The sequence below is a fragment of the Kogia breviceps genome, chromosome 15 (genome assembly GCF_026419965.1).
Source record: "Kogia breviceps isolate mKogBre1 chromosome 15, mKogBre1 haplotype 1, whole genome shotgun sequence".
NCBI lineage: Eukaryota > Metazoa > Chordata > Mammalia > Artiodactyla > Physeteridae > Kogia > Kogia breviceps.
Genome location: NC_081324.1, coordinates 84,500,765 through 84,526,026, shown reverse-complemented (window position 1 = coordinate 84,526,026; position 25,262 = coordinate 84,500,765). Strand labels below are relative to the sequence as shown.

The 25,262-nt window shown below is 56.7% G+C and overlaps 1 protein-coding gene across 25 annotated transcripts in view; it reads left to right on the top strand.

Moving 5' to 3' along the window:
• The window catches only part of NCOR2 (nuclear receptor corepressor 2), a 224,278-nt gene that overhangs the window by 33,673 nt on the left and 165,343 nt on the right, over nt 1-25,262 (top strand). Inside the window, exon 1 of one of the 25 annotated variants that reach the window (XM_067015112.1) lies at nt 14,014-14,198. The exons of the other annotated variants lie outside the window; for them this stretch is intronic. The gene's annotated coding sequence lies outside the window, so the exon portion shown is untranslated. Of the gene's footprint in view, nt 1-14,013; nt 14,199-25,262 lie in introns of those variants that run through there. 25 annotated transcript variants of the gene reach the window in all.

Sequence of the window (25,262 nt, the reverse complement as noted above, 5' to 3'; positions counted from 1 at the left end):
GGGGGGTCAGGACGGGCCTCCCTGAGAAGGTGGCATTTGAGCAAAGACCTGCAGGAGGAGGCAAGGGAGCCTGCAGGTCTCTGGAGGAAGGGTTTCCCAGGCAGGGGGAACAGCCCGTGCAAAGGCCCTGAGGTTGTGTGGAATGGGCCTCCTGGTTTGCAGGAGTCTGCATGAGTCAGGCCTTGCTCCTTTGTTCCTGAGCCTTTGGGGCTCCCCAGTAGGCAGGAGGGAGGGACAGCCTTGGAAGTTGCCTGCTTCCTGAGCCAGGCCCTGGGCCCTACAGAGGTGGGTTTTGCCTTGGAACATGGGGGACACCGGTGGTGGTCCCCCCAAAGTGATCAGCCCAGGCGGGGGTTTTCTACCTGGCGTTCTCGGTGCCTGGGAAGTTGGAAGGAAGGCGGCCTTGCCTGGGGTCAGCTTCCCTCCTTCTCCTCCTCTGCCCCTCGGTCCTCCACCCATCGGCACCACAGGCCTGATGGAGAGCCTTCCTCCTGTGGCTGAGTTACCTGCTTGTCACTCCAGTGGGCCACCCGAGGACGATAAAAGGGCTTTTTGTCTGCAAGCACTTAGCTTCCTCCTCTGGGGCGATCCATCACGTCTGAGGGAGGCCGAGGCAGACAGATGGGGGAGGGGGCGGGGGGGGGGTCCCTCCCCCCGCCGAGGAAGCCAGTGCTCCTAGGAGAGCCCCCTGGCAGGACCCAAGGGGCTCCTCAGCCCAGAGACAAGGCCTGTCTGGGGCAGCAGCGTGTGGCAGGGGGGCCACGGGGGGGGGCATGGAGGCCGGGCAGATGCTTTGGGTTCCCCTCCTGAAGACAGAGGCACAATATGGACCCCACACCCAGCTGCTCCAGCTTGGGAGGCCTTTTGAGACCCTGCTCATCTTGTGGGAGGGCGTGGGCTGGGTCTGGTGGGCCCGGAGTCAGGGGCAGGGGAGCAGGCGTTTCTGAGAAAGAACCACAGTAAGAGGCAGAGGGGAGACGTGTGCGGGTCGAGGAGGACGGAAGTCCTGGATGATTGTGTAACAGCAGCAGACACTTCAACACCGCGCTGTGCTTATCCCCATTCTACAGGTGAGGAAACGGAGGCACAGGGAGGGGGTGTGCCGTCCCCTGTGTGCAAGTGGCTGGGGGAGCCCAGCTCCAGAATCTTTTGTGAGGGTGGCGGTCCTTGGAGGAGGTGGCGCGTAGGCCCTTTGACCCTGGGTGGTGGAGGGGAACGCCAGGCATCCTGGGTGGGGCGGGGGAGCTGCGTGAGTGCGGGGGTGGGAAAGTGGGGTTTGCACCAGCCTTGAACCTCTCCCAGCGTGGTGCCTGGTAGCAAGAGAGGAGGGGGGAGGGGCTGGGGGTGGGTGGAGGCTGAAGGTGGATGGGAGCGGGGCGGCCAGGCTTTCTGGATCCCCTGGGGAGGAAGATCAGGACCAACCAACCCGCAGGCAGACAAGTGGCCAGGGGTGTGGGGGGGGCGGCGGGGGGAGGTTCACAGGGCTGGGGTGGCAGAATCACACCCCTCTGGACCCTGTTTGCCCCACCTGGGTAGTGGGTTGAGAGCTCTGCCCCTAGCTGGGGGGAAGCCGGTCCCTTCATTGGGTGGAGGAGGAGGGGGCATGGGTGGCTCTCTCTCCTTCCAGCTCGGGACGCTCAGCCCTGGGCAAGCTGTCCTTCCCCCTCCTTCCCTGCCCTCCCCCTCCTCCCGGCACCCCCCACCTCTCCCTCCTCCTTCTTTTTCCTTCCCCTCCCCTTCCCGCAGCCCCCCTCCTTCTCCCCACAGGCCACCCTCAAATGACAGCAATTAATGGTGCCTCTGATGGCGGGCTGGGAGGACGAGGCTGACAGTTGTGCGTGTCTGTCTGCGGCTGGGCCTCTAATCGGGCCCGGGGGACGCCCCTCCTGCCGTGGCTGCCAGGCGCTGCCTGCCCGCTCCATCACTCCCAGGGCAGCAGGAGCCGCCTTCACACAGGCACCTGGGAGCTGGCACAGAACCCCCCGGCCTCTGAAGCCCGCTCCCTGCCGTCCTTTTCCTATTGTCTTTTTTCTTACCTGTGGGCTCTAGGGTGACCCTGTCCTGCCCCAGTTGGTGTATATGTGATGGCCTGACTGCCAGGACGCCCCTTCTCCGTCAGGACATCCTCTCTGCCGGCCAGCTCCGGTCCCCAAGTGACCTCTAGGGCACACTGCCCCACCCTCAGGGCCAGCTCCTCCCCACAGGGCTCTCATCCTTTTGTGTCCGCTCTCCCGGGAGGGAGGGAGTTGGGTGGAGTCAAGGAGACTTGTCCTGTCCTGGACAGCAGGCATCAGTTAAATGCTGGAACCCTGGCAGCCTGGACCCTTCAGTGGTGGAGGCAGCTACCCAGGCTGGGAGTCCTGTGGCCAGGGGCTTACGTATGGCGGGGGGGACAAGAATCCTGGCCAGCCCTGTCCACACTGGGCCTGGAGCTTGCCCGTTCATCATTTAGCAGCAGCAGTAACGAGGCCCCTGCTGTATGCCAGGGCCTGCAGCAGGTACTTTTACCTTAGTTCATTTTAGTGTACAAGAACTCTCCAAGGATCATGCTATTTATAACCCTGCTTTTGTAGATGACAGGCAGAGAGGCAGAGTGATTTGCCCTAAATGACCCAGGAAGGAAGGGATAAATCTGGGATTCAGTCCTTACCTGACTTATCCGGGGCTCATAAATCAGGGGCTTTGGGGGAACCTGAGGGGCAGTGAAGGAACCAGCAGACCTGACCTGGAAGTGGGGATATAGTCCCTGGGCTCGCAGATTGGAGTTAGTGGTGTTAATAATATACGTATATATTCTTCTGTTACAGTTTAAAAAAAAAAAAGCCTATTGAGATGTAATTAACCTGTAATAAGATACACCCATTTTAAGGGTTCAGCTCCATGAGTTTTGACAAATGTAAACATTCATATAATCACCACCATCAGGTTGTAGAGCGTTTCCGTCACCCCCGAAAGAAGCTCCACCCACCCTGCGCCAGAAGCAACCACTGATCTGCTGTCATAGAGGTTATAGAATCTTTTATGTTTTCATAATAAAATTATCATAAAGTATGTACTTTTTGGTGTTTGGGTTCTTTCACTCTGCGTGAAGTTTTTGAGATTTGCTTGTCGTTGTGTGCATGTATGGTTCCATTTGTTTATCAATTCATGAGTTGATGGACCTTTAGGTTGCTTCTAGTTCTTGGCTATTAATGAATGAAGCGAGAAAGTCTTTAAGCCACTTTGCTTTTTCTTGCCTTATTGCATTGGCTGAGGCCACAGGGTAGCAATGACTAGCAGCGGTTGGGGGTTTTAGGGTTAGCTAGCTGTGAGTGTTGTTCTTAATAACCCCATTTGACAGTTGAGGAAACGGAGGCTCTGAGAAGTCAGGTGACTTATCGAAGGTCATTTGGCGAGAGCTGGGTGCCCTTTCTCCTTCTCCAAGCTGGGAAGTACCAGCCCCATTGGTTGCACCGTTGTGCTTGCTGGTCCAGAGGATCACGTCAGGAATTGGTGACAGGGTGGCGGTGCCTAGAATCACCCTTCGTCCCCCTGGGTTTCCTCTGCTGGAGAGATGAAGGTGTAAAGGATGTTTTGCACCTTCCGCCTTCCAGGTCAAGCACTGTCCGTTGGCACTGAGCACTGTTGAGTGAATGTCAGGCTTTGCGTGTCAGTCACGGAGGTCTTCTGGGGAGCTATTTTGGGGCGAGGCAGGAGCATGAGGAGTGGGGGTGGGGACAGAGGAGGGGGTCCCCTCCTCCCTCGCCCGAGGGGTGTTAGCCAAGATGACTTTTCAGAGAGGGAGGCCTGTAAATTAAATAAGCAATCCCGTAAATAAATAAGTAATGAAGTTAGTGGGGTGCCTAATTACATCAAATTCATAATTATGGATGGATGCCTGCCCGATAATTGTACTTGTTTTTAATCTTCAGCTCTGACATGTATCTCCTTCCGTCTGATAGGAATCCCTGCCCCCAGCTGGAGGGAGGAGGGAGGCGCTGCCTTTCTGGGCTCCCAGTGGACCTGGGTGGTGGTGGTCCCCCAGACACAAGGGAACCCCGGTGGACTTGTCTTTATCCTGCAGTTGGCCTTCTAAACCTTTTGAAGTTGCAGCAAATGACAGCGATAACGATAACAGAGTTTGTCATAGTAATCATGTTGCACTTTATACCTGTTATAGTTTATTAATCTTCCAACCTCCCTGTGAAGTAGGGATTGTTGTCACTCCTGCTTTACAGATGAAGAAACTGAGGAACAAAGAGGTTAAGTGAGTTGCCTGAGGTCACACGACCAGTGAGATTCGAACCCAGGCTGTCTGCCCCAGAGCCCGCATCCTTCCAGGTCTCCTGACTTAGCCTCCAGGTCCTCCTGTGTGGGTTACCTGGAGTGCTGTCTCTGCTGAGCGTGTGCCCTTTGAGGGAGATGCTAACTTAGGGTGGCTCAAGGCAGCCAGAGGCTTAAATGCTCAAAAGATCAGCTCATTCCTTCCACGATTGCCATAAATCCAAACAGAAACCATTCTGAACCATGAAATAAAATTGTGTTCCATTTAATGACAAAGCAAGCCCATCTGCAGAAATTAAAATAGCCTCCTTCTAGATCTTCTCTTTCATTTTTTGTGGCTTTGATTTGCTGGCTCTTTGGACCCTCGTTGTCCTGCCTGTGGTAATGATCATTGGACCCATTTTCCAGATGAGGAAACTGAGGCTCAGTGAGGTGGAGGGACTTGAGTGAGGTCACACAGCAGGTGGGTGCTGGGGCCGGCATTCTAACCAGCTCTTACCACCTGGTTTGGGGCCACATCCGGTCCCTGGCACGGAGGGGTCTGCCTCTCCTGTCCGAGAAGTGAAGGGCCTGTGCACGCCAAAGGCTGGCTTTGCTGGGGTCCTTGCTGTGCTGGGTGGCCAGGAGACCAGCTGCACCCATATCATTTGGGGGACAGAAAGGATGGCAGTGGCTGGAGGGGCGGTATTGTTCTCACACGCCGTCTATGCAGACCCCAGACCCCCAGCCAAAGTCATTGTCTCTTTCACGGTGTGCCCTGTGTCTCAGACATCTGACCCTGTCAGGGGCAGTGGGGCCTGAGCCCTTGGGATGCCCTTGGGATGCCGACCCCTCTACCAAGAGTTGCCCCACTGCAGACTGCAGTGAGGGAGCACGTTTCACTTTCTGGGGTGCCCGATGGGGCCTGCATTTTTGGGAGTCCAGCAGGGGCTGCAGCTTGGGCTGGTGTGGGGCATGTATACCCTTGTGCCGACTTCAGTCTCGTGGGGTTTGGGGGCTCTCCTGCCCCTCCCTGTAGCCTGGGACGGAGAGGGGAGTTGAGGACAGACTCACATGAGGAATTGTGTGTGTCCATGTTGCTCTTGAGGGTTGGAGCAATCTGGGGAGGCTGCCTGGAAGAGCTGGAACAAACATGTTGAATGAATAATAACAAACATACCTTGTAGGAACTCCTGTGTAAAGCACTTCAAACAGGACCAGGCACAGAGCAAATACTGCCTTTATTACGCAAGCCAACATTTCCTGACTTTTTGCTTGCCTTAGTGCTATGTGAGTTTGCCATTATCATTATTATTAACCCTATAATTTCTAATGATTCCTGCACGTTTACTTTATGCCAGGCTGTGTTCTAAATGTATCATATACATTCACTAATGTACTTCCTGCGGCAGCACTACGAGGTAGGGGCTAGTATTATCATCCCCATTTTATATGTAAGGATGCTGCGGGCGCAGAGAGGTGAAGTGACTTCCCCAAGGTCACACAGCTGGCAGCTGGCGGATCTGGGATTTGAACCCAGGAAGCTTGACTCCACAGCACCTGCTGTTGATTATGGGGACTGTGCAGGCACCACCTGCAGCCCTCCCTGAGCCTGGAGCCAGAATGAATCCCTTGGCAGGGCTGCACCGGCGGTGGGCCAGCGTCCCCGTGTAACATAGGGCCCTCAGGCATGCAGCAGCTGCTCTGGGCTGGGCAGGACTGGTCAGGACATGAGGGTCTGCTTCCTGCCTCCTTGCAGCCAGCCTGGTGTCCCCATGGCCTCCTGGGAGTGGGGTGGGGTGTGATACACAGCAAACAAGACACCAGGGCCTTGCCTTGTGGATCCCACAGGCTGATGGGGAGATGGGCAGTACAATAAACAAACATGCTGTTGCAAGGCAGGGAAATGCTGGTTGTAGAGTAACGCAGGGTGGGGCAACTCTGCTTTCTGGGGGGCTCGTTTTAGGTAGAGGAATCAAGGGTGGTCTCTGAGGAGGTGGCTGTTGAACTGAGACCTGGACCATGAGAAGGAACCAGACCTGTGCAAGGAAGAGGGATGAGCCAGCTGGTAGGGGGGGTGGGGGGGAAACAGCATGTGCAAAGGCCCTGGGGTCATGATGTTGCAGGAATGTTGAGAGCCTGGGGCAGCAGGAGTAGTTCTCTGGATCTGAGGCTGTTCCGTAGACCTCAGGGGTTGGGTCCTTTACCACATTTAAGGCAGAAATCAAGTTTAATGGCTTTTGCTTCTCCCTCTTGTTCTTTTGCTGGTTGATTAATTTACATTTATTGGGTACTTGGAATGTTTTGGATATTTGTAGGCCACTGGGGTCAGAGTGATGGAAGTCAGGCATGGTTTGTGCCTTTGAGGAGTTTAGTGTCCAGAGGGAGAGGGTAAGTTAAACAGTAAGGGTCATGTGGATAGAGTTCAGGCTGTATCACTGGAGCGTAACAAGTTTCGAATTTGCCTGTGGTCAGGACAGGCTTCTTTGGACAAGTATCAATTGAGGCGAGACCTGAGGGTGATTAGTTAGGACTCCTGAGTTGTGGTGGAGACACATTCAGGTTTAGGCCACAAGGAGGAATTGATGGACACTTCTAATGGCAAAGTCCAGGGTAGGACAAGTTCAGGCATGGCTGGATCCAGGGGCTCAAAGCACACCTTGGAGAGCTGGCTCTGTCGCAGCTCTGCTTCCTTCTGGGTGGGCCTTCTTCTCAGGCAGGTTCATGCCACCAGCACAGCAGGCCAGTGGGGAGGGAGAGTCACCTGCAGCCCCAAGAATGGCACTCCTTTCTCTTTGCCATTTCCTTGCCAAGTGAAGCCTTCAGTGCTTGTTCAGCTATTTTCAGCACTGCGGGGAGGTGGCCAAGGTGAGGGAAAGGAGTGTCCCAAACTCAGACGTAGTCAAGGAAAGGAATGAGGCAAAAGGGAGGGGTGGGGATTGTGGCTAACTGGCATGCTGGATATTCTGATTTTTTTCCAAGAGAAGCTGGAAATCTGGATTTTATAAGCAATGTCCTAGTTTTAAAAAAAAACATTGTGTGTGCCAGAAAGAGCTTCCCTGTTGGCCACAGCTGGCTGTCATCATTCTGTGGCCTCTGTTCTTAGCTGTGACTTTCATCTCAAAATATTTTGTCCTCCGTGATCTGGGCAGACCGGTCCAGGGACTGTCACAGATGGTCCCAAGACTTGAGAATTCACGTTTAATGCCTCCAGAGAGATACCATTTCCAAAAGTGGAGGCCTGAGGCTGCAGAATTTCTCCCGGAGCCCTCCAGAGGAGCTCAATGTGTTCTGAGAGATAGTAAACCCTAGTGGGTAGTGATGTAGATTTGGGCATCACACCCACCGTGTTCAAATCCTGACTTGGCCACTACTGGCTGTGTGCCCTCGGGCAAGTCACTTCACCTCTCTGTTCCTTCGTTTCCCATCTGTAAAATGGGGATGATAACACCCCATAGGATTGTTGTGAGGCATCAAGGAGCACACAGGTGTGAAACCTGTTCTCCCCAGTGCCTGGCACACTGGGAGTGTGTGTCCCTGGTCTGGTGTAATTTGTTCTTCCTGGCTTGGGTTCCGGCATCTGGCTGGTGGTGGCCAGGAGCTTTTCTGGACACCTCCTCCTTCCTCTGCTGCCCAGGCGTGGGTTCCCCTGCCCCAGCGATGGTTGCCAGTTGCTCTGTGCCCTTGGCTGCAGGATGGCACTGCACTTCGACGTGAGCAATTAGCCCTGCCTGCGGCCAGCTCACAGCTGCTGTGGGTGGGAGTGGCACCTTTTAAAAATAAAAACAGGGGCTTCCCTGGTGGCGCAGTGGTTAAGAATCCTCCTGCCAGTGCAGGGAACATGGGTTCGAGCCCTGGTCTGGGAGGATCCCATGTGCCACGGAGCAGCTAAGCCCCTGCGCCACAACTACTGATCCTGCGCTCTAGAGCCTGTGAGCCACAACTGCTGAGCCCGCGTGCCACAACTACTGAGGCCCGCGCGCCTAGAGCCCTTGCTCCGCAACAAGAGAAGCCACCACGATGAGAAGCCCACGCACCGCAACGAAGAGTAGCCCCCGCTCGCCGCAACTAGAGAAAGCCTGTACGCAGCCATAAAAAAATAAAAATAAATAAATAAATAAATAAAAACAGCACACAGGAAACCAGCCCTAGGGGACAGTTCAGTACCTTTAGCCAGAACGGCCAAGGGGTTAACTGTGATGCTTTTGTGCCTGGAAGAAGTAAGGAAGTGCAGTGCATTTGGTCTGGGGAAGTCTCCGTTCAAGGGCAAAGGCTCCCCATCAGGGAGGCCCCTTTCCTGCCAGCTGCCTGTGAGTGGCTCATTGGTACGTCTTTCAGGGAAGGGGGTCTGGGTTCTTTGGGGTCTCTTCTTGTCTGGCTCAGGCCGGGAGAGGGCCAGCTGCAGGGGACCTCCTGGGAGAGAGGATGGATGATTTCTTCAAGATGCTCAAGCATTTGCCCCTGCAGCTTGCAGCCTGGTCCCCTGGAATCAGTGTGGAAAGGAGAGTGGAGATGAGGAATGTTTCCGGGCGTTTGATGCTGTTGAATTGTGAGTCTTGATTGTGGCAGTGGGTTGAGTTGTGGTCCCCCAAAGAAATATCTGCTTGGAACGTGTGAATGTGACCTCATTTGGACAAAGGGTCCTTGCAGATGTGATCAAGTTAATGGTCTAAGATGAGATCATCCTAGATTCGGGTGGGCCCTAAATCTGATGACAAAAGTCCTTACAAGAGAAGACGCACTGGGGAGCAGGCCGTGTGAAGATGGAGGCAGAGAAGGGAGGGATGCGGCCACAAGCCAAGGAAGCCTGGTACCGCCAGGAGCTGGAAGATGCGAGGATGGATCCTCCACAGGAGCCTTCGGGGTGGGGGGAACACAGCTCTGCAGACACCTTGATTTGGGGCAGCTGGCCTCCCGCACTGTGGAAAAACACCCTGCTCTTGCTGCAAGCCGTCCGGTCTGTAGTAATTTGTTTCAGCAGCCGTAGGAAACTAATGCAGTTGTGAATTTTATTTTAATCGCACTTAAAGATCTGTTTGTGGACCGTGAAGACCTACACGATCCCTTTAGGCTGACCTTCCCTGCCGTGCGGCGCCGGCACCTGGCCGCTCCTGGAACTCACCAAGTGTGATGCGGCCTTACCTTAGGGCCTTTGCCCTGGCTGTTTCCTTGGCTCGGATACTATTTTCTGAGAAGTTTCCACACCTCTCTCTCTTACTCCATCCAGGCCACTGTTGAACTGTCACCACCTCAGAAACCACCAGTCCATAGCTGCTGTCATTCCTTGAATTTCATCACATCTTCATCTGTGGTTGACTTCCTCACCTTTCCCCCCGTTACCCCCACGAGGGCAGGGATCTTCGTCTTGGTCCTGCCTATTCTTTGTACCCAATGCGTATCGCTGGCACTCCATAAATGTTTGTGGAATGTCTCATGTCTCCAGGCCTGAGGTCAGGGACTCTTAAAGGTGGACACGGCTTTCAGAAGATTAGTAGACTGGACTGGCATGGTTTCCATTCAACCAAACCACCTTTTTATTTATTTTGAATTGAGGCGAAATTCACATCACGTAAAATTAACCATTTGAAAGTGCACAATTCATTGGGTTTTTTTTTTTAGTATGTAAACAATGTTGGGGCTTCCCTGGTGGCGCAGTGGTTGAGAATCCTCCTGCCAATGCAGGGGACACGGGTTCGAGCCCCGGTCCGGGAAGACTGCATGTGCGCCACGGCTACTGAGCCCGCATGCTGCAGCTACTGAAGCCCGCGCGCCTGGAGCCCGTGCTCCGCAACAAGAGAAGCTACGGCGATGTGAAGCCCGAGCGCTGCAATAAAGAGTAGCTCCCGCTCGCCGCAACTAGGGAAAGCCCGTGCACAGCAACGAAGACCCAACGCAGCCATAAATAAATAAACACACAGACAGACAGACAGACCTTGTACAGGGACTTCCCTGGCGGTCCAGTGGTTAAGACTCTGCGCTTCCACTTCAGGGGGCACGGGTTCGATCCCTGGCTGGGGAAATGAGATCCTGCATGCCACGCGCATGGTGCAACCAGGAAAACCCCCCAAAAATGAAAACAACCCCTCTGTCTACTTCTAAAATACCTCCGTCACCCCAAAAGAGGACTCTGAACCCAACGACACTCACTGCCCTTCCCGCCTCCTCGCAGCCCCTGGCAGCCACCCGTTGGCTTTGTCTCTTTGGATTTGCCTGTTCTGGACATTTCATATAAATGGGACCTTTTGTGTCTGACCTCTTGCACCGGGCATGATGTTTTTGAGGTTCATCCATGCGGTAGCGTGAATCAGTACTTCATCCACAAAATCACCTTTTAAGTGTCTTTTCAGATGAGGAAACCTAGGCTGCCCAGGGAGGGGGTAGCCACCTGCCCAAATCTGGGAGCACTGGGGTTCAGTAAAGGAGAGGAAGAGGTGAAAACACAGCTGGACGTTTCTAGCTCGTTCTCTCTTTCTCATCCCTCAGCCCCCACCCTGGTCCCAACCTATTTTAAAAATTAGCTAATTAATTAAATTTTGGCTGCGTTGGGTCTTGGTTGCTGCGCGTGGGCTTTCTCTAGTTGCAGTGAGCCGGGGCTACTCTTCGTTTCAGTGCGTGGGCTTCACAGGCTCTAGGCGCACGGGCCTCAGTAGTTGCAGCACGCGGGCTCAGTAGCTGTGGCGCACAGGCTTAGTTGCTCCGCGGCATGTGGGATCTTCCCGGACCGGGGCTCGAACCCGCGTCCCCTGCATCGGCAGGTGGATTCTCAACCACTGCGCCACCAGGGAAGCCCTCCTGCTTCCAACCTTATCTTGGAGACTGGTCAGGAAGCAGCCACGTGGGGAGGGAGCGAAAGGGGATCCCTTCCACTTGGAGCTGGTTGCTGAGCAGAAACCGTGACTGTGGGTCTCCTCTGGTCCTTGAGCCTCCCAGAGGTGTAGTTACTCTTAACCCTGACAGAGACAACAGGCAGGTGTGCCCCGTTTCAGAGCTGAGCAGACTGATGTCTGCAGAGGCTGGGGGTCTTACCCAGGGCCACTTGGTCTAGGGACCCCCTCCTGCCTCTTTGGGGGGACCCCATGCTTCTGCGGCCCCCATCCCAGTGTATCCTGTAAGGTCTTCACTTATCTTTCCCACCGTCCAAAGCTTTGCCCGAAGACAGGTTCCTAGAAGTACATGTTGGTGAATCTTGGTTTTTTTCAGAGCGCTGAGGGGTGCTCTCCATCAGAGGCTTGGGGGATGAGGCCTGCTTTTGCTAAGCAGACGACCACACGCTAACTTATTCTGAATGTCAACTTGGTTTTGGTTACTGGCTCTGCCTGGAGGGGGCTGCCAGGGGCTGTTTCCGGTTTGTGATGATTTGCCATCTTCATAGGGTCACTCAGCAAACCATTTGCTCCTCAGCTTCTTGGAGGAGAGAGGCACAAAAAGTGACCCCGGGGTGACACAGCCCGGCGTCAAACCTGCCCAAAGCATAAATAGCTCTGGTGGGCCTGTGGATGTGTTACTCCTGATTCCAGGGCCAGCCTCTGAGAAAGTCTGGGTGCAGGTCTGTGTCAAAAGAAACAGAAAAGAGCAAAAGGAAGCCGTGTGTTCTGACCCTGCTGCTTTGGGCTCCGCTGCCTGCCCGTGTTTTGCCGGCGCCGGTTTGGCCCGTTCCTGAGTTTCATGGTCTGCTGACAGTTGGGGTGAAAGTCGATGGGCGGGATCTTTGGTCGAAAAATACAGCTTTTGGTCGCTCACGTCTTTCTGTGCCTCGTTTTACCCACCTATAAAAGAAGGCAGATCTGTAGAATTCTTCCACGATACTCTGGGAGAGGCTGGAGGGTGTTTTCTTGGGAGAGGCTGGAGGGCGAGCTGATGAAAGTCAGCACACATGTGGCCTCCACATGGGCCTCTTCACAGGTCACCTAGTGGCCATTCCAGTCCCCCTGCCAGTTCAGTGGTCAAGGACCTTTGTCACATACAAATGTGATTTGCCCCAAACACTCTGTGAATCCCTGCTGACTCCACCCAATGGCAGGGTTGATGCAGGCCAGATCTGCCTGGTTCAAACCTCAGCTCAGCCACTTTCCAGCTGTGTGACCTTGGACAAGCCACTTGACCTCTCTGGGCCTGTTTCCTTTTTTTTTTTTTTTTTGGTGGTACGTGGGCCTCTCACTGCCGTGGCCTCTCCCTTTGTGGAGCACAGGCTACGGACGCGCAGGCTCACGGGCCCAGCCGCTCCACGGCATGTGGGATCTTCCCGGACCGGGGCACGAACCCGTGTCCCCTGCATCCGCTGGCGGATTCTCAACCACTGCGCCACCAGGGAAGCCCCTGTTTCCTTCTTTGTATATTGGGTGCCCCTGCCTCTTGCTGGGCTGTCCTGAGGACAGATGGGTTAACACGTGAGGTGCTTACGCAGCGCTGGACACACAGTACGTGTTACCGTTAACCGTCGTTGTCATTATGATTCTTGGGAGGGTCTCCAGTCCACGGAGTTACGTGATTCGCCCAGAGTTCTCGTGCTGTTCCTTCCCCAGTCCTCTCCCATCACCCCCCGACCTTGACTTCTAGCGCTCTCCCCGCGTCACCACTGCTCTCGGCCACACCGATTTTCTCTGTGCTTTTGCAACGCACCAAACTCGATCCGGCCTCCAGACCTTTGCAGTTGCCGCGCCTCCTTTCTGTGCTGCCCGTCCCTGCGCCTGCACCCCGTGGGACCCCTTGGCATCACTCAGGATGCCACCTCAGGCAAACAGCGTTGGCCCCAGCTCCTGGTTGCTGGGGGCGGGGGAGCGAATCTGGAGGTCCCTCTGGAGCTTCCCCTGACACCTCATGGCTGCTGCTCAGAGCTCTGGGGAAGCAGAGCAGAGCCTGCCCGGCTGCAGATGGGAAATTGACACCCAGAGAGGCTCAGACCTGTCTCTGAGTCACACAGCTAGTTGCAGCCAAGGTTCAGACCCCTGGCCGACCACCAAGCCGTCCCTTTTGGACTGCGTGCGTGCGTGCGTGCGTGCGTGCGTGTTTGTGACTGTGTCTTTTTTCACCCTATGGGCCTGTCACTGTTACGACCCTGGTTCAGAATACCAATGTGAGGGGGTCATGTTTGCTTTTCCTGAGATGACAAGGACAGAAATATTTTAAAGACAGAGCCTGCCCAGTGGCCATTGTCACCCTGGAGACTGGAGGGCCGGGAAGGGACGGGGGCAGAGGCTTCAGTTCACGCCGGGCCGGCCATGCTGCCCTCTGGGTGGACGGTCCGGCTGGGAGGAGACGGGTTAAGGAGGAGACGCTGGCCTGGAGCTCGCTTTCGCCTGCGAGCGGTGAACAGTGAGGTTTTTCTCCCGAGCTATAAAAAGGCCTCCCCGTGTTTCAGCTCCCGGAGTGTCGGCTGGAAGCCCGCCAGGGTTACCATGGCGATGAGGAATTATTACTTACTGCCAAGGCTAGGAGAAAAAGCTCGTACTTTTGGCTTCCCAACGAGAGGAGTGGACTTATGTAATTCCCTGTGTTTATAGGCCCGGAGGGGCAGGAGGCAAGCAGGGATCCTGGGGCGCGACGCCGCGCGTTCACTCCGCTGTGGGTCGGGTGGTCCCGTGGGTGGTCCCCGGGGGGCCTCTGCCCACTCCGTCTAAGGTGGGCATCGGGCCGGGGGCCCGGGGGGCCGGGCCGGCTGCAGGGCCCCCCCAGCCGGGGCGGGAGCCCGCAGTCTCGCGGGAAGGCGGCACGGCTGCTCGGTGGGGCCGCCCCTCTCCCGGGTCAGCCCTGGAGGAAGGATGGGTTTGAGGTTGGACGCGGCGTGTCCTCTGGAAGCCAGCAGAACAATGTGTGTGTGTGGACTCCGCTGACCCACTTGCTGGCACCTTCTACTTCTCTTTCTTTTTCTTTTCTTTTTGTTTTTTCTGTTTTTGTGGGAGAGTTCCTTCAAGTTGTGTTTGGAGCTGACGTGAGCGAGAGGCCGGTCATGTGCTCGGGTAAGAGAAGTTTCCGGGCTTGGCAGTGGGCAGGGAGATGCGGTGTGACCCGGCCGCCCGGAGGGGGCAGAGGGGGCAGAGATCGGGGGCCACAGGTCGCAGGAGGACCGGGACCTGCGCCGGGGGTCCCATTTGGCGGCCGACGGGCTCGTGCTCTGACGCCCCAGTTCTGCCCCGGCAGGCGGGCGATGGCTGGGGCACAGTGGTTCCTGACGCCTTATCAGAGTTGCTGGAGCCCCAGAAAGGGTGCTGGGCAGGCGGGCGGCTCGGGAGGATGCGAGTGATGCGTGGGGGCACCGTGCTGCTTTTCTGGAGCCCCCGTGCCGTGCACGTCCCTGCGGGGGAGCGGGCAGGACCAGAGATCTGGTGCTCCTGGCGCCTGTTCACCGGTGTTGGCCCCCGGGGGGGTGGGTTGGGGGCCTGGGGATTTTGGGGGCGGGTGCCTCGGAGGCCATGGAGCAGGGGAGGGGGCCAGGTGCAGGCAGCGCTGTGGCTGCCCCGGCGCCCGGCTCCCACCGCGGTGGCTCTTGGCCGGGTGCCCGTGTCTGGTTTGAAATCAGCGCCACTGGCCCAGGCTTGCCCAGGGACCTGGCAGCGAGGAGCTGGGATAAACACTGGAAAGTTGGAAGGGCTTCCCGAGCTCACAAGGAGCCCTCAGTTGCAGGCGGAGGGGATGAGGGAGTGATTTGTCCTGAGGTCTGGGTGCGCCGGGGCCGTTGGGAGGCCGCGGGACGTCTCGTGGGGCGTGTGAGCACAGGCCGGGGAGGGCTGGGTTCCCAGACGGCGTGGCTTGGTTGCCAGGGACCTGGGTTTGAATCCTGGTTCTGTCCCTTTGTACATTGGGCCTCCCCTGTGCGAAGCTCAGTTTCCTTGCCTGTCAAATGGGGCAGTCGTAGGGGCCACACAGGCGTGAGGGTGACGTGGGGGGAGGGATACAACCTCCTGGTTCGCTCTGTGGCCAGACTGCCTGGGTTCACATCCCGGCTGTGTGACCTTGAGCGAGTCACTTCACAGCTCTGAGCCTTGGTTTCCCCACCTGGCAAGTGGATACTTCATCTGTCTCCACCCCTAAGTTGTTGAATGCCATAAGGGGGCTAATGAATGGTCCCTGCCCCACCCCTCACAGACAGGGTGACCTTGGACAGGTCACGGAGCCCCATGGAGCCTCAGTTCTTCTGTCCATTCCGGGAGAGCAGCCCACGCGTTGCCTTGGGGAAAGCCGAGACACACCCGCAGGGGCCTCAAGCGGGCAGGTGTGGGGAGGCTCCGTCAGTGTAGACCACAAGCCTGCAGTAAGTTAGTTACATCTTGGTCTCCATCGGTTTTTCTTTTCTTTCCTGTTGAGAGCCCCTCCCATTTTATAGAAGTGAAACCCCGGCGAGGTGAGAGGGGTCCCTCCCCAGCCACAGCCTCGGTCTGCATTTGGACCTGGGCTGCGGTCCCTGGGGCTTCCCCAGTGCGTGCCTATTTCTGCCCTGTCCCTCCCCGAGCCTGGGCCAGGCACCCCGACAGGGCCTGGCCTGGCTGCGGGCCGGGTGCACAGGGCTGGCTCTGCCGCCGAGGGTGGCAACTGTCCTGTGTCTGTAAGTGACACCGGATGCTGGGCCAGTGGCTGGCTCGGGGCCTCTCCTCTGAGGCCAGCAGGAGCCAGTGGGGAATTCCCCGGTGTCCAGGCTACCCACGCCAGCTGCCTGCTGTCCCGCTGTCCTCAGGCCTCTCCTGGGGACCTCGGGAAGGGCCTGTGCAGCGGAGGATCCCACGAATGTCCCTTTGCCGCCCCCAAGCCCTCAGTGCCCACCTGGGCCAGCCACAGAGCTGTGTTGTTGCCACCACCGCCCTGCCCTGAGGGTCTTGGGGACTCGGTCCCCCATCCACCGAGATGGATGTGGGGGCTCAGACCAGAGGTCGCAGAGGAGACCCTTGCGGTGGAACTGTCCTGCGTCATTGGTGGTGGCCACGCGGATCTACCCTGAGATAACAGTGCGTAGATCTACACACACGCGCGCACACACACACACATTCACAAGTGAGCACATGTAAACCCCTGAGATCTGAACAAGGCCAGTTGCATCAATGTCAGTTTCCTGGTTGCAGCTATTATAAGGGTGATACCATTGCGGGGAGCTGGCTAAAGCGTCCACAGGATCCAGCTGTATTATTTCTCACAGCTGAATGTGAATCTACAGTGACCTAAAAAGAGAGCGCAGGCTCTGGGGCCTGGCTCTTCTGGGTTTGATCCCAGTGTGCTTGCTCCTTTGTAGCTGTGTGAATTGCGGCAGGTGGCTTAACCCTGCAGTGCCTCAGTCTTCCTCATCTGTAAAAGGGGGGTGGTGTTTGGTACCTCGCAGGGTTGGCACGAAGGTTAGATGTGCTGGGGAAGGTGCTGGCGCGTGCTGAGGGGAAGGGGTGCTGTCACTGGTACTATCATAGCCCTGATGCGATGGCTGTGCTTTGCCTCGCACTATCTCATTTCATACCGAAATCAGCCACGGGAAGGCAGCGTGCCGTAGGAGCCCCACTTCTCAGAGGATGACACTGAGGCTCGGGTCAGGGGACCCACCCAAGGGCACACAGCTTGTAAGGGCCGGAGCTGGGACTCAAACCCCAAGCCAGAGCCCGTGTGTGGAGGCTCTTTGGCTGGGTGACCCTGGAGAGGTTGTTTGCCCTCTCTGAGCCTCAGCCCCCTCCTTCTTCTCTCCCCACTCGTCAGCTGGACAGGGCGCTGGGTCATGACCTGGGAAAGCCAGAAAGCCTAGACCCTGGGCCCCTTCTCTCACCTCCTGGGCCCACCCAGAGCTCACACGTCTGTCACCTCCTCTGAGGCCTGTCTTTGCAGCCCCAAAAGGTGGGACTTGTTCTCAGCTCTGTCTGTGGGCTCACTGCTGGGGCGGCTGACCTCGCCTTTACTCTGACCACTTTGACCCCCTTGCTCTGTCCTGTGGGCGCAGCCGTACCTCCTGCTGTTCCCTGTGGTAGGTACTGGTTTCCCTCGGACTCCTTCCTGCCTCCAGCAGTGGTGAGAAGGCCTTTGGGGTGTAACCAGCTGACCCTAGAGTGAGCTGGGTTACGTCCGTTGGCACTCAGCGTGAGAAGAGCATCTCTGTCCGGCCAAAGCTGATCTGAGGGTAGACGCTTCTGCAGGGGCTCCTGGGAGAGGGTCAGCCGATGGTTTGCCCCTTATGGCTGGCTAGTAACTGAGCGTGGGCCCTTGGGCATCCCAAGAGGTCCAGGAAGGGCACGTTTTGCGCCTCAGGATTCTGGAGGCTTTCAGAGCATCCCAGGCTGGAGACACGTGGGTGCCTGTAGGGCCCGGGGCGGGGGTCTGAGCTGCTGAGAGGGTTCCACCATCATGTTGGAGTGATGGAGGCTTGTGTTGGCAGGGAGGACATCAATCACAGCTGAGCGTCTCAGGTTCTGGCTTTGCTGGGCAGAGCCTGGAGGGCGGGGAGTTGGGTGGGGAGGGGGGTTAGGGGAGTTCCAGCTGCACGAGCCTTTTGCTGTTTTCTTAGAAGCCCCGATCATGGTCCTGCCTCAGGACCTTTGCACTTGCTGTGCTCTTCTTGAGACGCCGTTCTATGAGATCTTCACAGCTTCCTCTCACTGAGCCTCTGCTCAAATGTCACCTCCTGAGAGAGGCCTCCCTCTCCCCATCATCACCCCTGCCACCTTGCCAGTGTCATGACCTGGGATTTACATATGTCCATCAGCCCTGTCCCCCCCAAACCCTCCACGTGGGATTTTGTTCATCTTGGTCACCACTGTGTCCCTGGCACTGGGCACATAGTAGGTGCTTAGCAAACAGTTGTTCCTGACTCAGTGTCCCCCACAAGCTGTGGACCTGGGCCTGTCCCCTCAAGGTGAATGGGGACAGATATGCACACCTGCGAGGGCTCCGGCTAGGGAGACCCGGGCCCCTCGAGCTGGAATTCATGGTGAGCTCACCTCCCTGCACCCCAGACGTTCTGCTCCCAGGGGTTGAGAATGCATTTGGGGGCATTCTTGGAAAACTGGAGTCCTTGGAAAAGCAGTAATTGTATGTTTGCTCAGGAATGCCCTGTAGGAACCCACCAAGCATCCCCAGAAAGTCTGCACCTCTTAGATAGTCAGAGAAGTGGGGCTGGTGAGCAAGGAATGTGCGTGGGGGGGGGGCCCTGAGGGGTCCAGGGTGCAGGGGAGGGGTGCTGACAGCATCTGCTTCATGTGCTGAAGACTGACCGGGTGGGGCAGGCATTCTGCACAGCTTAGCGTAGTGAGTCCTTCCAACACCCCTGTGATGGGTGGGGCCCCTGAACCACCCTTTCCAGATGAGGCACAGAGAGGGCAAGCGGCTTGCCCAAAGACACACAGCTGCAGGCACTCAGTACTCAGAGGCGTAATAGGTAGTGGTGCATGTACACACTGCTGTATTTAAAATAGATAACCCACAAGGACCTACTGTAGAGCACAGGGAACCCTGCTCAATACTCTGTAATAACCTAATTGGGAAAAGAATTGGAAAAAGAGCAGATACATGTATATGTGTAACTGAATCACTTTGTGGTACACCTGAAACTAACACATCGTTAATCAACTCTACTCCAATATAAAATAAAAAGTTTAAAAAAACAGGTGGTGGCGTTTCCTGTGCAGTTGTTTCTGTGTGTAGGGCACTGCTCAGCTCTTTGAGATGATTTTATTTCAACCTCAGAGTCCCTTTGGACATCCCTGTCCCAGAGGACAGGGGCACTGCTGTAGAGAAGGCAGGACTGGAACCCAGGTTCTGTTGGGGACCCTCCTCAGAGCAGGTGCTATTTTCCCAGGATCTGGCTCAGACCTGGGAAAGGGCCCACTTCCCAGTCTGAGAGAGCCTCTGAGGCCTGGAGGCGCCCGAACTCTTCTGGAAGGCTGGGAGTCGGTTTCTCAGCGCAGCTCTGAAGCTGGAAGGCAGGAGGGGCTGCCTCCTACACACCCCACCCCCAAGTCGTGGATTTACATGACAACGAGCCCTTTGTGCCTGGGTCCTGCCTCCTTCCCGGGCTAATAACATAATTCCAGGCCTGTGATGTCATAATGGCCCTTTCTGTGCTGAGGTGGGAGGCTGGGCGGGCAGCTGTGTGAGCATTACCAGGGGTGGCGCTCTCAGGGGGCAGAGGCTCCCGCCTTCCAGGACCCCCTTTCATCCTGCAGGAGGTGGGATTTGCTCCCGTCTGACGCAGGAGCAAACTGAGACTCTGCGCGGTTTTGTGTCCTTCCCCGCCCCCCACCAGTGCGGAACCACTTCTTGGCCTGTGAAGTGGGAGTGAGTCATCAGCGGTGGGCCGGCTCCTGGAGGCGTGGGTGTGAGAGCCTTTGGCTTCCTCTAAACGGGAGGGAGGCCCTCGTGCCCTGCTCAGAGAAAATGGGTTCAAACCCTGGCCGAACGGGGAGTGAGCTCTCGGTAGGTGGGCGATCGGAAAAAAGCTGAGGCCAGTGTAGCGGGGTGAATGGAGGGAGGCGCCCCAAACACATGTGCACCTGTTAATACCCAGCCCATCTAAATGTGACCTGCTTTGGAAAAAGGGTCTTTGCAGATAGATGTGTCTTGAGAGGAGGTGATCCTGGGTTACCTGGGTGAGCCCTAAATTCAGTGACCAGTGTCCTTATGAGACACAGAAAGAGGAAGAAGACACACAGGGGGCCGGCCCGTGTGAAGATGGGCGGAAACTGGAGGGATGTGGCTACAAGCCAAGGAATGCCTGGAGCCTCCGGGAGCTGGAAGAGGCCAGGAAGCCTCCTTCCCTGGAGGCTTTGGAGGGTGTGGCTCTACAGACACCTTGATCTCGGACTTCTGGCCTCCAGAGCAGTTAGAGAATAAAGTTCGGTGGTTTTAAGCCACTGGGATTGCATTGCGATTATTTGTTTACAGTGGATCTAGGGAAACTAATACCGCTGGTGGTCCCCCGTCTTTGGAGGTTGGGAGAGCTCTCCCTGGGAGGGGTTTTCGTGATGCCTTTCCCCACCCAAGCCTGAGGGCCCGGGACAAAGTGGTTGGGTGCCCAGCGGTGTGGGGACCCCCATCTGAGGAGCCTGGAGCCCTCCTCCCTCACTCAGAAGCCAAATCCACGAATTCCGGAACCTGCCCATGGCCTGCTGCTACCCCTCCCACCCCTAAGGATGTGGCCCAGGACCGGGAGGCTCCCTGGTTCCACGCTGGACCCCTCCCCAAGCCCAGAATGCCCGTTCCCCACGTGCCTGGCAGCTCCCCTAGCCCCCAGATTACAGCCATTCCCCAGCAAGCTGCCTCATTTGGCAGGTGCTCTTGAGAAATGGATACACCAAGGCCCAGCGGGGGCAGGTTCCCTGGAGAAGCCCACACAGCCCCTCGGTGGCGGTGATGGTCTTCAAAGTCCCAGTCGTGGCTAATGGATGGGCTGGCCTTGCAGCTCCCAGGAGGGAGGGATAAGAGTCCTGGACCACCTTGAAAACGGAGCAGGCAGTGTAGATGTGGATCCGTTTCTGGGACACGTCGGCCCAGTGTAGATGACACTCTGAAATCTGGCTTTACATAGATCCTGCCTTGGCCTCCGTCTCTCTGTTTACAAAGTGGTCTTCGAGCTTCAGCTCAGAGCCTGGAATTTTGCTCTTAAGAGTGTTCGTAGATTTAACAAGCATTTATTGAGCGCCTGCTGTGTGCAGCATACTGGGACTCAGCGATGGACAAAACAGATGTGGTTCCTGCTTTCATGGACCTTGTATCTGGGCTTGTGGGGGGATGGGAAATAGGGCAGCAGGACTTTGGCAAAGAGGATTCCAGTTCCTGATAAGGGTCGGGGGCTGGGGTGGAGGCAAGGATGCTGTCTGCCTTCCCCTTCTGAGGCCTGGGGTCGGTGGTTTGCGGCAAGCTTTGGGGGCTGGCTGGTTAGACACGGAGATGGCCGCAGCCCATCTGCAGTGATCCGTGGTCGCCTCCAGCTGGCAAAACTTGACCCGGACCCATGAGCAGTGATGTTGGGTATGACACCTGGAGCCTGGTAGGATAGATGGGTCTCCCCCAGCCTGAGCAGGGTGGCCGGGGCACAGAGGTGGTGGGGTCCCGTCACACATTGGATAAGAGGTGGACGCTGGAGAGGGCTTACCTGGGTTTGCATCCGGGCTGCGCCACTTGCTGTGTGACCTCAGACAAGTTACTTAGCCTCTCTGTGCCTCAGTCTTGCCTCTCAGGGATGATCAGGTGAACCGATGCCAGCGAGCAGCGTGTTAGGGGTTGGCTGGGGTCATGAGCACGAGGTGCTCACCTTGGATCTAATGTAGTGACTGCCTGGACCCTGGGAGCTAGAAGTCGTGTCTGTTCATCTTTCCCTGGCCGCGTTCCTACCTGTGGGACATCGGACAGGCTTCTTTGCTCCCAGACCCTCAGTCTCTCTGTCTTTGAAATGGGAGCCGGAGCAAGTCTGTGGCCGCATGGAGGCCGGGAGGAAAGGGATGGTGGAAGTCAGCATTTATGGGGTTGCGGGCGGTGGGGTCAGGATCTCCACCTGCTGGTTCAAGCCTCGGCCACCTTCCAGGCCAGGAGCAGCTGCCCGTTTTACAGTCCAGGAAACTGAGGCCCCAGTAGGAATGGGACCCATGGCACGCCGGTAGGTTGGTGCAGCCCGCTTGGCCTCCTGGCTGCAGACAGTGCGTGCCTTCTGGCCTGGCTGGGGCTGCTGGGACCTGCTCAAGCCGGTCTCTGTTTATCAGCATGTTCTGTTCGGGGTAGCAGATGTTCAGAGAGAGAGAGAGAGAGAGAGAGAGAGCGCACGAGCACGGGAGAGAGAGGGAGACAAGTGCACTCCGGGTGTTACTCCAGAAACTGAGGCTGGAGGCTAAATTTACTGCGCAGGGCAGTGTGGGTGGGGTGTGCCTGCGGCTGAGGAGTGACCCAGATCTGAGTCAGCCAGGAGGGGCACCTTTATCTGCAAAGCCGCTGTCTGCTGTATCCCCATTAGAGCCACTGACGGCTCAGGACTGGGCTGGGAGACGCCACTTCTTCTGGGTGAGAGACAGGGCAGGCGTGTCCCAGGCTTCCTTCCTCCTACGTTGAGTCTGGCCCGGGCTCCAACTCAGTTCTCCTTGCCTCCTTCTGGCTGGCTTTAGACCTCTCCCTACCTGTACAGGTGAGGAGACCAGAGGGTGGAGGAGATCTGATTCTGGGGAGATTTCATGGGGCTTAAAAGTTGGGCTTTAGGGCGTTGCTATCGCAGGTCTCTTGGTTGCAATTGTCAGACTCCCTGCTTCTCCTGTATTTAACACAAAAGGCTCATGTAAGCTTCAGGCACGGTTGGATCCAGGGGCTCGGGCGAGGAGGTGCTTTTCCTTGGCCAGTCCCTGGTGGCACAGCCTCATCCCAGCTCCGCGGCCCCCGTGGAAGGTAAGCCTGTTGTCCCCGGTATCCCAGCAAGTCTTGGGAATGAACTTTTATCAGCTCAGCTTGAGAGTTAAGCCCCTCCCAAATCAATCACTCCAGCTGGTGCTGCTGTGACCGGTGCTGATTGGCCAGACCTGGGAGGCGGGGTCAGCCTTCCCCAAGGCCGGGAGTGAGGGCTGCAGGAGGGTCGGTGGCCCAAGGACGCTGGGGTTTGGTTTGCCATGGACAGCTCCATGTGTTGGAGACAAGCCAGCCCCCCCTTTCACAGCCAATGTGTGTCCTGTTGGGGTGAGGGTGGTGTCACTGATGGGTAAGTGGCCCAGCCCTTCCCACTCCCTGTTTTCATTAGGGGCCTCCCGGGCCCCGCCTCCAGCCTTTGCCCAGGTCGGACACTCAAAGTCCTCCCTGAAGCTCCCCGGGCTTTGCTGGACCCTCTCTTGTGGTTCCCAGCTGACCACATGTCAGAAGCCACAGGTCACATCCTGGCAGTGCGAGGGCTGGATTTGGATGTCAGACTGATTGATTGCATTGGGTTTATAGTCAGTGTTTTTGTTTCTTTTTTAAAGATTTTGTTTTTTTTGATGTGGACCATTTTTAAAGTCTTTATTGAATTTGTTACAACATTGCTTCTGTTTTATGTTTTCGTTTTTTGGCTGCACGGCATGCGGGATCTTAGCTCCCCAAGCAGGGATCGACCCCACACCCCCTGCATTGGAAGGCGAAGTCTTAACCACTAGACCGCCAGGGAAGTCCCCGGGTCAGTGTTTTTTAAATAAAAATTGCAAATTGAGGGATGTCTCAAAATCAGACTTTCTTCTCCTGAAAGAACTGGAAGCTGTGATCCCCTGGGCTACCCCTTTCCTGTGCCCTTTCACACACACACACACACACACACACACACACACACACACACACACGCCCACCTGGCCCTCCTTGTCACGGTCCCAGCCTGGCCTGAGGGTATTGCAGGCCAGGCTGGTGGACATGCACAGTCCTCCTTTCTCTTTCTGCCTCCCTACTTCCGGCCTGGGACCCTCTGCCCTGAGCCTTTTTGATTCTCCTCCCTCCCTGAACCGATAATCAAATCCCAGGAGCCAGTTAGCTGTCTGGAACCCCTGGCTGCAGGGCTGGAGGACCTTTTGGATTCCTGATCACTCCTCCGTCATCAGACGCTCAACAACGAATGCCCTCGGGCTAATTCAGTGGCCTGGTTGCGTCCACATTTGGACAGAGCTGACCAAAGTGGATCCTTTCTCCCTTGGCCTGGGCGTCTGGGTGGCAGTAGGGGCCTCCCAGCCAGGCCTGTGGGGAGGTGGGCCTGCAGGGGTCCAGACTGGTGGTTTGCTGGGGGTCCGGGGCGGAGGGATGCATGGGAGGGCGGTAGGTGAGTGGGTGGGCTCCCAGCCTAGAGCAGCTATTCTTAGCAGCAGAAACATTTGTCCTTGTTCACATGTGGCGGAGGATGTCCCCCAGAGATCTGCCCTGAAATATTAGGGATGACCCCATAAATTCTTCGGAAAGCCGTCCTTGAGGGCTTGTGTGTGTGGAGGAGGCGTTTCCGGCAGCTGCACAGCTGTGGACACGTTTGCCAGATGTTGGTGCCGGGGAGTTGGTGGGAACCCAGGGGCTGCTGCCCTCACTCTCGGGGTCTCTGCACTGGCTGTGAGCCATGGGGTGGAGACCGCAATCCAGCGGGCATTGTGAGAGCCACTTTGGGCCTGGCCTCGGGTTTCAGGGTCCACGGGCCCAGCTCAAGGGGCAGAGAGTTTCTGGTCAGCCCTTCCCTGGGTCCAGGCCATCTGGTTGGAGGCGGCTGGTCAGTGGAGACTTCTGAGGGACCAGAGCTGTGAGGCGCCAGTCTGCAGGCCCAGTTGTGTCCCGTGCCCATTGGGTGCTGAGGTGAGATGGGCTGAGACCGGCCTTTGACTGTGGTCCCACTCAGCCCTTGGCTGTGAGGGGCTGCTGAGTGCTAGGCATCACCCTTGGCCACACTGTCTTTTTTCATGGGGGCTGCTCTGACAGTGGGAAGCACCATGGAGCAGCTGTGTGCTCTTAGCTAGCAATCAGGGAGTCCTCCCTGGAGGAGGTGTGTGTGTGTGTGTGTGTGTGTGTGTGTGTGTGTGTGTGTGTGTCTGTGTGTGTGTTCAAAATGTAAAGAAAAAAAATTTTAAACTATGGCACAACACACATAACAGAAAGCTGACCATCTCGACCATTTTAAAATGTACAGTTCAGGGCTTCCCTGGTGGCGCAGTGGTTGAGAGTCCGCCTGCCGATGCGGGGGACGCGGGTTTGTGCCCCGGTCCGAGAGGATCCCACGTGCCGCGGAGCGGCTGGGCCCGTGAGCCATGGCCGCTGAGCCTGTGCGTCCGGAGCCTGCGCCCCGCAACGGGAGAGGCCACAACAGTGAGAGGCCCGTGTACCACAAAAAAAAAAAAAAAAAAAAAAAAGTACAGTTCAGTAGTGTTTAGTACGTTCACATGTTGTGCAACCATCCTCTCCAGATCTTTTTTTATCTTGCAAAACAGAAGCTCTGTGCCCATTAAACACGAACTCCCCCTATGCCTCCCCCAGGCCCTGGCACCCACCCTTTTACCTTCTGTGACTCTGAGTCCTCTGGGCACCTCATTTGGGCAGAATCTACAGCGTTTGCCCTTTTGTGTCTGGCTTATTTCACTTAGCAGAATGTCAGGCGCTGG